Source organism: Corapipo altera, unplaced genomic scaffold, assembly GCF_003945725.1.
Source record: "Corapipo altera isolate COAL_440 unplaced genomic scaffold, ASM394572v1 308, whole genome shotgun sequence".
NCBI classification, from domain to species: Eukaryota; Metazoa; Chordata; class Aves; order Passeriformes; family Pipridae; genus Corapipo; species Corapipo altera.
Window position 1 is genome coordinate 272,507 of NW_020884925.1, and position 11,279 is coordinate 283,785.

Consider the following 11,279-nt stretch of genomic DNA (forward strand, 5'->3'; position numbering starts at 1 on the left):
CCATTTCTCTTTGTTTGCCTTCAGGTCTGTCTGACAGGCCCTTAGGACTTAGTCCTAATTCATTTCTCTTTCATTTATGTGTGTGGGCATCCAGCTCTTCCTGACCACAGAGGCCATCCATGTTCCATCAGGCACAGAATAGCAGTGCTGTGGGGATTATGTCATAGCCACAGGTTACCTCGCACAGAACCCTTCCATTTTGCATTAACTCAACCAAAAAAAAATGTTTGCCTGTTCAGTTAATGATCAAGGTTGTTGTGGCATCGCTGGATAAGGAGATAGGTTCTTTGTTGACTTGAAAATAACTCAGTTCACTCGCAACAGTCAAATTCAACAGGTATTTTCCTTGTTTGCGAGTTATGAAACACCTCTCAGAACTAACTCAGGGAGGAGAGGTTTGGCAGGACCTCAGGCTGATGCATCTCCATGTTTTGGTGGATGAACTCCCCCAAAATAAACAGCAGCATTGGAGGTCACCTGCCCACCGGTTTCCCACAGAGGGTGAGGACAGTGGTTTGGACTCCGGGATCCTTGTGGTGATCCTTCAGCATTCCCATGTGCTGGGGCAGCCTCAGGTTTAGTGTTGGCTTGGGGGCCCTGTGTGGAGCAGCCAAATATCTCCTGTAAGTTCAGATGTTGGTGCAAGCCTCTGTCTGGTCCTAAATGCAACCAAAGGGCTAAATTCTCTGTAGCCTGGGCCAAATCTCTTCACCTCCATGAGCTCTCCATCTCCATGCAGGACTTACATTGGAGGCAACTACTGCTATTCTTCTCCTCTTAGTTCCCCTGTAAAGAATTTTCACGTTTGCCTGGGAGGTGTTTTCACCCTCAACAGGGTCCCTCTGAAGCTTCTTCCACATCCCAAGGTCACAATTCTATTTCTGACCAACTAGATCGAAATGTTTTCTCCCAAACTGACAAAGGAAATTCTAAGGCTCCTGTCTAAGATCAGCAAGAACCTTTGACAAAGCTAGAAAAAGAAATCAATTAATTATTACAGTACTAATCTTAATAACAGCACCTCAACCATAAAGCCATCATCCTGTGACAGCCTTATCTCACCTCTGAGTCAAAGGGACCTTGAGTGTTAAGGCTGTGTAAGATATCATCGGATCTAGATTAGGATGAAGTTCAGTAATCCTATGGAAGAGCTCCAAGTGGGGCCAATTAGATTCTGAAATAATAAGCCAACTGCCCAGGTAGCTGGGTGAGGGCAGGAGAAGGCCCTGGGAGCCTTTGTGACTGCTGGTTATAAGTTTTTTCATCATTATTGTGTTCTGCATCAAGACTTTCATCCATCCCTGCACATACGTACCACCCCTCCCTCCACCTCTTCTGTAGAAGCCATTATTTCATCAGTCAGGTATTTACTACACAAGGAGTTATCTGAACACTCAGATTTATAGTTTCCACAGGAGCCATCCTCAGTCCTGACTTCCTTGTCTACACCTGCTGACAGCTCTACCTGCTGCTAAGTCATGACACCTCTTATCATCCCATCAACTAATATTTTACGTGTTTGTCCCCATAGAGAGGCACCACTCAGGAAATCATTTGAAATGTCCTTCTGGGACAAAGGTTTAGGGACCACATGATAGATTTTTAAGAGTGTGAAGGCTAGTATGTTCCCCCTTCCTGGGAGAGTGGCTGTTCCCTTCATGTCAACCATTATGGCAACCACTCTGTCTCCAAGCCCGAGGCAGGACAGGAGTCCAGTGGCTGACAGTCCCTTGGCACCATGTGTTTACCCTCAGAAATATGGAGCTCACAACCAAATTTTTTTTGCAAAGGAACTTTATCTGAACGACAGCAGTGGATCTGGGACGTGTGTTGTGTGGCTGACACTGGGACAGGTGTCCACCTATTTTGTTGGTGTACTTTCCTGGAATATCCTGTAGCAGAGTGAGTCACCTGGAGCCTGGCAGGCTATGCCAGCGCAGGGTGCACACTGCCAGAGTCATCCAGAGGAGTTTGGTGGAGTTTGGGGGTTTGAGGTCAGGGTGACAACCCAGGGAATTTCTGCTTTGCTTTGTGAGTAACTCCTGCTCTACATGCCCTCAAACACCCCTTCTCCATTCTTCCAGATATCCGTGGTTAATATAACAGGTTTACAAGCAGTAAGATCTTCTTGTTAATCTATTTTGATGCCTTCCATACCTCTTCTTTCTTGTTCCAATGTTGCCACCCCAAGAGCAGGTTAACAGAAAAAGATTCTTCACCAGAGTGTGGCTGGGCACTGGAACAGGCTCTCCAGGGCTGTGGCCACAGCACCAAGGCTGCCAGAGCTCAAGGAGCATTGGGATGATGCTCTCAAGCACAGGGTGTGACTCTTGGGGATGGTCCTGTGCACAGCTAAGAGTTGGACTTGATGATCTTTGTGTCCTTCCAACTCACCATATTCTGTGATTCTCCCATATCCATGTACCAGCACTGTTCTGTTAGTGGTGTTGCTGTGCCCCCACCTGCCTCCTCTAATCTCCTTCTCTTTAAAGTAAAATTTTATTGACTTTGCAGCCATTTTTCACCCAGGAGACTAAGTTTACTTTGGCAGCTTTCTCTCCAGCCTTACTATCCTCTGTGGGAGCCAAACACTGTCTCAGTTCCCCAGGCTGCTCATGATGCACATTGGTGGAATACAACCAGAAGCGTTTGGATGACACTCTCAGGCACAGAATGGGATTCTTGCAGTTGTCTTGTGCAGGGCCAGAAGTTGGACTTGATGATCCTTGGTCCCTTCAAACACAGGATATTCCATGATTCCATGATTCTCTGATCTACTTTTTGGTTCAAACCAGCAGAACATGGCATTCAGCCCAAGCTTTGCTCCTAACACAATCTCAGTCACATAGGCGTCAGTGCTGGTATAAAGTCTGTATTTGCTCTTCCCTAGAAGAACATTTTCAAAATTATCTGAAGCAGCTGACCAGTTTTCCCCACAAAGAATTAATGCATCTTTTCATAGTGACCAGAAATATCCACAGTAGCAGGACATCCTAGAAAATGAATAAAAGAGGGGGATGCAAGTGACAGAGAGAAGGGATGTGTAAATCAGTCCAGAATCCATGGGAAGAGGAGGTAGAGGAAAGTGTTCATAAGAGCACTCTAAGGTGCTGGATGTGAATGTGCCTGTCTCTCTAGCCCCAGAAAATCCACAGGGCAGGTTGGTTTTGCCCATGTTTACTCTGAGTCTTTGCTTTGAGCAGCAGTGGGATCTTTGTAGGCAAGTCAGGGCACCCCAAGGTACACCTCTCTAAGTATGAAACAAAGACTGTCAAATGCTTTCTTGACACCAGTGGCATTTCTGAGGAATGAGATCTCTTGCTGGATATGACTCAGGCCAGGTATGGCTTGCTGGGCTGACATGGAGCTGGTTTCCCTCCGTCAGGTCCTCTGTTCTTTCTGGGATGGTTTTGAGACCAGCTTGTCCAAGGAAAGGCATGTGTCCCTGCTCCATTACCTCAGGAAGGAGATGTCCTCTCTCTTAGCAGCTGTCCATCATCACAGGCTCTGGAGATGCTGTTCCTCATTAGCACTCTACCACTTGGGTTTTCTTCTGGGACTGTCCCAAAATGCTGCCTTACATCCTGCCCCATCTATGCAAGGCTATGCTGGGAGGAAGAGATATGAATTTAAATGGAAGTAGTTATAAAAATGCTATTTTCCACAGTCCATTGCAAAAAGCCTTTGATGTGGTGGGTCAGTGATAGTTTTACCCTGAACAGCTCAGCCCAACTCTTCCCTTTCTTTTCTTGGCTTTGGCTTTGGTCAGTCCCTCTCTGTCCTTGGGGCTGCAGGATCTGACATTCGTGCCCGTAACTTTGCCCAGAAAGGACAAGTCCAGAGTTCTGGCTATTCCCACTGAGTAAAACATGAGAAAACCTTTTGTTTTCCAGTGTTCACCCAAAATCACCTTCTGTGAGTGTCACCAGTGTTTCCTTCTATTTTCTAACTCAGGGACTTTCCGTGCATGGCAGCTTTACTCTGATCTGATCCACAAATACCCTGCTGGGAGATCGATTTTCTCTTAACTACAAGATATTTCCTTTAGAAACCAAATATTTGCTTACTGGCTTGGGATTTGTGCGTCTGTTTGTAGTGATCTTTTTTAAGAATACAAACAGATTAAAAAGAAGTTACTACCTTTCAGTTTTCTTTTATATAATGCTTTTTTTTTTTTTCTAAGGGCAGTTGTGATGAGAAGTGAACACCAAGACGTGCCCAAACACTTCAAAGTGTTTGGTTTAAACCCTTTGGTTTAAACCTTTTTAAACCAAAAGGTTTAAACCCTTTGGAAAACACTGGCTGCATTCAATATCATGTATTTAATCCCGAAACAATAGGTATTTTTTATTCTGAGCTAGAAACTTAATTTTTTAAGCAAAAAACCCAATAATCTCTTCATCCACATGTATTAAGTGATAAATAACCTCTGAGTGTGGCCAGAGAGACCTGCTTAGCCAGAGCTATACCTCTCCCATGCAATATCCCCTAAATCGTGAGGACTGGGGGAAAGTTTGAGGATGGAGGGAGTTTTGGAGGTCTCCAGGGATGAAGATCCCCCTCATCACATCTCTATTCTCTACCCAACCCCTCCACTGCTCTTAATGTGAATTTTTCCCTTGGAAAAAATTCCTCCCCCTTCCCAACAAGGTTGCTTCCCAGCCACAGGTCCTCTCTGCCAGAAACTGTTAAATGCTAAGAAAGGAACTTTAGCTAATTATTTAAATTTTAGGCAGTTTAGTTAAATGCTAACATTGTTTTTAAGTTTCCACCACCATTATTTTTTTTACATATATTGGACATAAAATTTCTGTGTCTGTTCCATAAAACCAAGTCCATCATGGGAACTCAGCCCCATCCCCCCTTGGATTTGTGACACAAGTAAATGTTTTAGAACTTACTTGTTTTTGTTTTTGTTTCTGTTTTTGTTTTTGGAGAAAAGAAACCAAGACAACAGACACAATGGTCCTTGGGATTTCCAGGGAAGCCTTTTTTGGTAAATAATAATGAGACAGGTCCAAGTCAAAGTTCAAACCAAGAAAGGGTGATTTTAAGATGCATCTATTGAAATCCACTCATTGCATTTCAGGAAGATCCTCACACAGCCAGGCTGATCCACAAGAGAAATACTTCAATTTCCCCAAACTGCCACCAAAGAGGCAGGGGGCAATACATCAGTATTTCCTTACTGATTCTCAGCTCACATCTGAGTGCTACACCCAAGGAGTAACCCAAAAATAGGGGATTTATTTTACTTTAATCAAATTTTACCCTGTTTGGTCCTTGTCAACATTTTCATGTGCTCAGGGCACATGGGCAAGGGCTGGTTCAGAAACAGGATCATAGAATTCTGGAATTATTTACTCTGGGAAAGGCTCTGAGGTCATCAAGTCCAACCGTTCCCCCAGCACTGCCGTGGTCACCACTAACTCATGTTCCCAAGTACCACAACTGCACTTTTTGAACACAACAGGGATAGTGACTCTACTACTTCCCTGGGCAGCCTGTTCCTGTGTCTGACCAACCTTTCAATGGATATTTAAAAATATCCAAATAAGCCTCCCCTGGCACAGCCCGAGGCCATTTCCTCTCATCCTGTCCCTTGTTCCCTGGGAGCAGAGCCCGACCTCCCCCCAGCTCCACCCTCCTGTTAGGGAGTTGCAAAGAGTGAGAAGGTCCCCCTTGAGCCTCCTTTTCTCCAGGCTGAGCTCCCTCAAGCTCCCTCAGCTTCTCCTCATCAGACTTGTGCTCCAGTCTCTTCCCCATATGCCCTCATTACAACCAGGTCTGGGATTGGGAAGCAGAAGCTGCAGGTGTCTGGCAGGAGGGCAGGAGAAGGCACATGTTTTTTTGTGACACAGGGACGTGTTGTCAGGCTGTTTCCCACCCCACCAGGGGCTCTGTGGATGCAAGCATGCGGAAGCTGTGCCGAAGGCTGTTGACTTTGGCCAACAATGGCATCCGTGGCTCAGACTGTTGGCATTAGCAGAACCTGTTCCCAAGGCAAGGTGCTGGAATGGATTGATTGGCATCCACCTGCACCAGCAGGCACCTTGTGAAATGCCACATGTGGTCACCCACCCGCACAAAGACCTCCTGGGGGCATTGGCAGAGATGAACCAACTCCTGGCAGGGAGGTGGCAGATGTTTGGTCTTCCTGGAGCTGGGCAGCCATGATGCTTCTTGCTGAGGGAAGCAGGGCATAATCCAGTTCAGGCTGAAACCACCGACACTGTAGACAGAGTGGAACCAACAGCCTTTCCCAGACATTTCCAAGATTCATGGTTTTCTGCCAAAACCTTGGTAGTGAGCCCCCCCAGCCCCTGTCCCTAATGTTGGCAGGTCCCATGGGAGCCTCTCAGATGGGGCCAGCAGATCTCTGGGCAAACCTGAGCACATCTTGTGTGAGTCTGACTGGGGGTGGACAGGTCTTGATGTCTTTGCTACCAGAGAGAGTAAAAGCACCTGTTGAGGACAGCAGGTACCCACCTCACCAAGACAGCACGAGGTCATGCTGTCACCCACAGACCCCTGAGCAACCAACCCAGCCCTCAGCACGACCCCAAGGATAGAGGACAAAGGGCAGATGGAACCACAACAATTGTGGGACCAGCCTGCCCTGGAAGCCAGTAGTTGCTGCACCAGCCATTGGATTTGACAAGCTGGCAAAAGCTGGCCCTCCCATTTTGCCTGTTGGCACACCTGTCCCAGGTAAACAGCATGGAGATTTGGAACCCAGGAGAGATTCAGGAGGTCCCACTCACTCCTGTCACCTCAAGGAGGATGAAAGGAGTGCGTCAGCCACAATGAAGCCCAGGGATGAAGGCCATCAGGTGAATCCCACCTGAAGAAGCCCAGTGGATGAAGCCCAGGTGATGAGGCATGCTCTGTCTGCCATGCCTAGGGAGCAGGGGAAATGGAAGGAAGGGAAGAGCTGTGGGTCCCCACAGCAGCACAAACATCCTAGAGATTCCAATCCATCTGCATCTCAGAGGAAGAGCTGGGATTTCTCCTGGTTCGAATGCTCCAGACCGAGGGAGCAGGATATTTCAGGTGTATTTGGAGACCCTCCCAGGTTTTTATCAGGAGCTGGTGTTTCCCTGCTTTTCCTGTCCCTGGGGTTGCTGCAGCTGGTTCTTTCCTCTGGGTCCTTCCTGTGCTGGGCTAAGACCTGCAAGCCCAACAGGTCCCTCTGGGCATCCCAACACAGCCTGGGCTGATGTACCAGTGTCATGTGCTGTCTGTCCCAACACCACCAAGATGTGACAGTGGTGCTCCTGCTCATCTCCAGACTCACTTTCCAAGGGAGCTGAACAGGCAGCCCACTGCTCCACTGGGGAGGCTCCCAGTGCCCTGCACAGAGTAGGGCTGAGTGTGTCATCACTCTGTCACCACAGAGGGCATCACGTATCTTCTTCTTTTTTAGTTAAATGAGTAATACCAGGAGCTATGCATGGGAGAGGCACCCACAAGAGGGACAGCTCGAGCCTCAGGGGGTTTCCAGGCTCGGCTGGAACAAGCCACGACTGGCCTGAGTGGTGACAGTCCCACCACAGCCTGGCTGGGCTATGAACCTCCCCCCCTACGCAGCTGAAATTCAGTGTATTTTTGGTAACAACGCTGCAGCTGACCAGAAAAAAATAAAAATATTTTCCTATATTAACTTAATACAGAGCTTATTTGCCTGAAGTACCTCTACTTCCCCATCCCGAGGAGAAGTGGAAGGTCCATGGCAAAACCCATGAGTGTTTTCTCCACTGTCCCAAGCTGCAACCTGCTGTTGAGCTCCTGCTGGAGGAAGTGTCCCGGTTTCCTGTGCTCAAGTCTCGGATGCCACCTCCTGGCTTTCCCGCTGTACTGTGCGTGTCGTGATTCAGTGCAGACCGGGAACACCTTTCCCATCGCGCTATCCCAAATAACATCGCCGTGTAAAGCCTGACTGGTTCAGAGCAGCTTTTGTTCTTTGAGGATCTGACCCGATCCTACTTATTTTTTAATTGCGATGGAGGTAACTCCTATACCTAATAACCCTCAGGACTCCCACTGCAGCAGCACCTTGACTCCCAAGACACCTCTGGGATGTCATCCATCACTTTGGGGGTGGGACTGGTACCTCACCTTTCCCCGGCATCTATTGTGTCCCCACAGACTTACATGATCCCTGTACCATCCGTTGTTTATCACCTGCATCTTTCTATGGGGGATTGGGATGCCATTTCCAAATCTCTACAGTCTTCTTGCTAGGTTGGGGAATGATTTAACAAGTAGATGGATGGCAGGGGGATAACAGAGGTATTTTTTGGAGCTAGAAGACTGTGTGGTGATATCCAAGCAAAACTCCTGAGCGGGGGCACTGTGCAATAAGGAAACAGGAGGTGAGGAGCAGCCAGCACATTGTCTCCTCCCTGCTTGGTCTCCGTCATTCCCTGCCTCTTCCTGCCTTCCTGGTGACGTTTGGGTCTTGGGTGATCCTGCTTGTACACCCAGCAGCCCTGCCTGGCTTTTCCAGAGGTGCTACCAAGTTCATCCAGCATCACACAGCTCAGTCATTTTATCTGGTCATATGCCACAGCTGGGCTGGGCCCCCACAGGGCTGAGGCAGGTGGTGCTCCCTGACGTGCTCCTCATCCTCATGGGGCTGCACCACATGTGTTTGCCAGGGGAATCCCAGAAATGTTGCATGAGCTGCAGCTTCTTCCCGCAGCTGAAACCTCGTGCTCAGCTTTGGGGCTCTCACAACAAGAAAGACATTGAGGGTCTGGAACACGTCCAGGGAAGGGAATGGAGCTGGGGAAGGGGCTTGAACACCTTGGGGAGGGAGCAGCTGAGGGAGCTGGGGGAGCTCAGCCTGGAGAAAAGGGGGCTCAGGGGGGACCTTCTCACTCTCTGCAACTCCCTGACAGGAGGATGAAGCCAGGTAGGGATCAGGCTCTGCTCCCAGGGGACAGGACAAGAGGAAACAGCTTCAAACTGTGCCCAATACCAAACTGGGTATTGGGGAAAATCTGTTCTCTGTAAGGGTGATCAGGCACTGGAACAGGTTGCCCAAGGCAGTGGTGGAGTCACCATCCCTGGAACTGTTCAAAAAACATGTAAATGTGGTGCTTGGGAACATGGGTTGTCGGTGGACCTGGCAGTGCTGGATTAACAGTTGTACTTGATGTTCTTAGCGGGCTTTTCCAACCTAAACAATTCTGTGATTCTATGATTCTTGGAAGTCAGCTGGGAGCAGTAGCTGCTAAATCTTGCTGCAGGATGAATCTGGGGGTCTCTGAGACATCTCACAGTTATGCCTGTCGCTGTCTGCCCGACGGACCAACAACTGGGGGGTCATGAGGCATATTCAAAATGGTCTTCAGCCACGACAAGGCTTCAGCCTGAGAGAGGATGGGTGGAAAGGAAATGTTGTCAGCGGCTCCTCTCCCTGCACTGCCGGTGCAGACCAGCAGGTGGGAGTTGCTGGGGTTTGATACTTTACAAAAAATAGTTCATCACATTTCCCGTAGAAATGGGCTGAAGGCACCCATCGTGCACCTGCACGACTCACCCTTAACCATCAACAAAGGTGTGTGGGACCACGAGGGGAGCACAGCACTGCAGGGTGCTCTGACCTCGGGGACAGGAGCCCCTGTGAGTAGCACATCCCTGGATGAACGCTAGTGTTGACATGAATCCCTTCCTACCTCTCTGGTTGGAGCAGGGACCAAGTTCTGGATTTGCCCCCCCCTGCACACGCCCTAGTCGGCTGTGAGTGTGTCTGATCAGCTTCAACAGGAGCAGCTTATCCAGCACAGCTGTGCTGAGAGGCCCTTTTGCGTCACAGCAGCTGGATTTTCTATTCCCCAAATGCTCCTTGCTGCAGTGCCCAGACCATGCTGTGGCAGAGCACAGCATGTTCAGGAGAAAACAGCCTGAAAGAGCCCAAATTGACTTATTTTTTGTCCCACCTTCAAAACAAGGAAAAGAGGAGGAAGTTTCCAGTAAACTGTAAAATGAAAGTGTGCCCAAAGCAGCCTTTTCCCCTATATTTCTTCCAACCCCAATGCCCGCTTCCTTATTCCCTGGTCAGTTTGTCCTACAGCCACTGGCCAAAAGATCTGGGCAGCACAAGGACCAAAGGTGCCATGACCTGATCCCTTTTTCCTTGTGATGCCACCAGCCTGTGCCCCATTCAGAGCTTCCCTGCACCCCAGAGCTTCATCCTGTCTGGGAAGATGGACACTTTGGGGACATTCTCTGTATTCCCTGTATAGGAAGGACATTGATCTGCTGGAGAGAGTCCAGAGGAGGCCACCAAGATCATCAGAGGAGCACCTCTGCTGTGAGGAAAGGCTGAGAGAATTGGGATTGTTCAGCCTGGAGAAGAGAAGCTTCAGGGTGACCTAACTGCGGTTTTCCAGTATCTGAAGGGAGCCAAGAAGAAAAATGGAGAGAGACTATTTACAAGGGCCTGGAGTGACAGGACGGGGGAATGGCTTCAAACTGACAGAGGGCAGGGTTAGATGGGGTATTGAAAACAAATTCCTGGCTGTGAGGGTGGTGAGGCCCTGGCACAGGTTAATCTAAGAAGCTGAGGCTGCCTATCCCTGGAAGTGTTCAATGCCAAGCTGGACAGGGCTTGGAGCAACCCACTACAGTGGAAGCTGTCCCTGACCACAGCAGGGAGTTGGAACTGGATGATCTTCAAAGGTCGTCTTCCCACTGTGATTCTATGATTCTACTCCCCAAATTTTGAGGACATTCTCTGTCCCCGAATCACTGCCCAGAGTATTCCTTTGAGCAGGACCCCAGCAGGGAGCAGCCAGGGAGGGGCAGAGGCATTGAACTCCTGGCTGGGCCGAGGCAGCAAGTGAGGACACACGTGTGTGCCCACACGCCTGCATCAGCCCCTCTCTGGCCGGGGAGGGGACGCCCGGGGACCCTCGAAGCAGACGTGACCTACTTTAGCTCCAAGGCGGGCTGTGTTGAGCAGGTCCCAGTGTAAAAGCTTAATAGAGCCAGGCATAAATTATTCATGGCCTGGCCATGTTAATGCATGTGCTAAAGGCTTTTTAAAAAAAAACAAACCAAAAAACAACAAACCCAGAAAAAAAATCTGCTCTATAATTTAAAGCCTCGCACGCTCCCATCACCAGGCCCCGCTGCTCTCTGGAGTGTTTCTGCTCAGGTGAGCAGAGCTGTGAGATGTGGACAGACCCAGCAGGGAAGAGCTGGCCCACTGGAGCTGGGATTGGAGCAGGAGCTGGGATGGCGGGAATCCCACGGGGGAAGGGGCTGGC

General features: G+C 49.1%; 1 long non-coding RNA gene across 1 annotated transcript; it reads left to right on the forward strand.

The window, feature by feature from the left end:
• The first annotated feature begins 224 nt into the window (after positions 1 to 224).
• Positions 225 to 4,340, forward strand: LOC113954020. Its single transcript, XR_003530083.1, has 3 exons — positions 225 to 337; positions 4,184 to 4,234; positions 4,278 to 4,340. It is a non-coding gene; the product is annotated as an uncharacterized LOC113954020 (long non-coding RNA).
• The last annotated feature ends 6,939 nt before the right edge of the window (positions 4,341 to 11,279 follow it).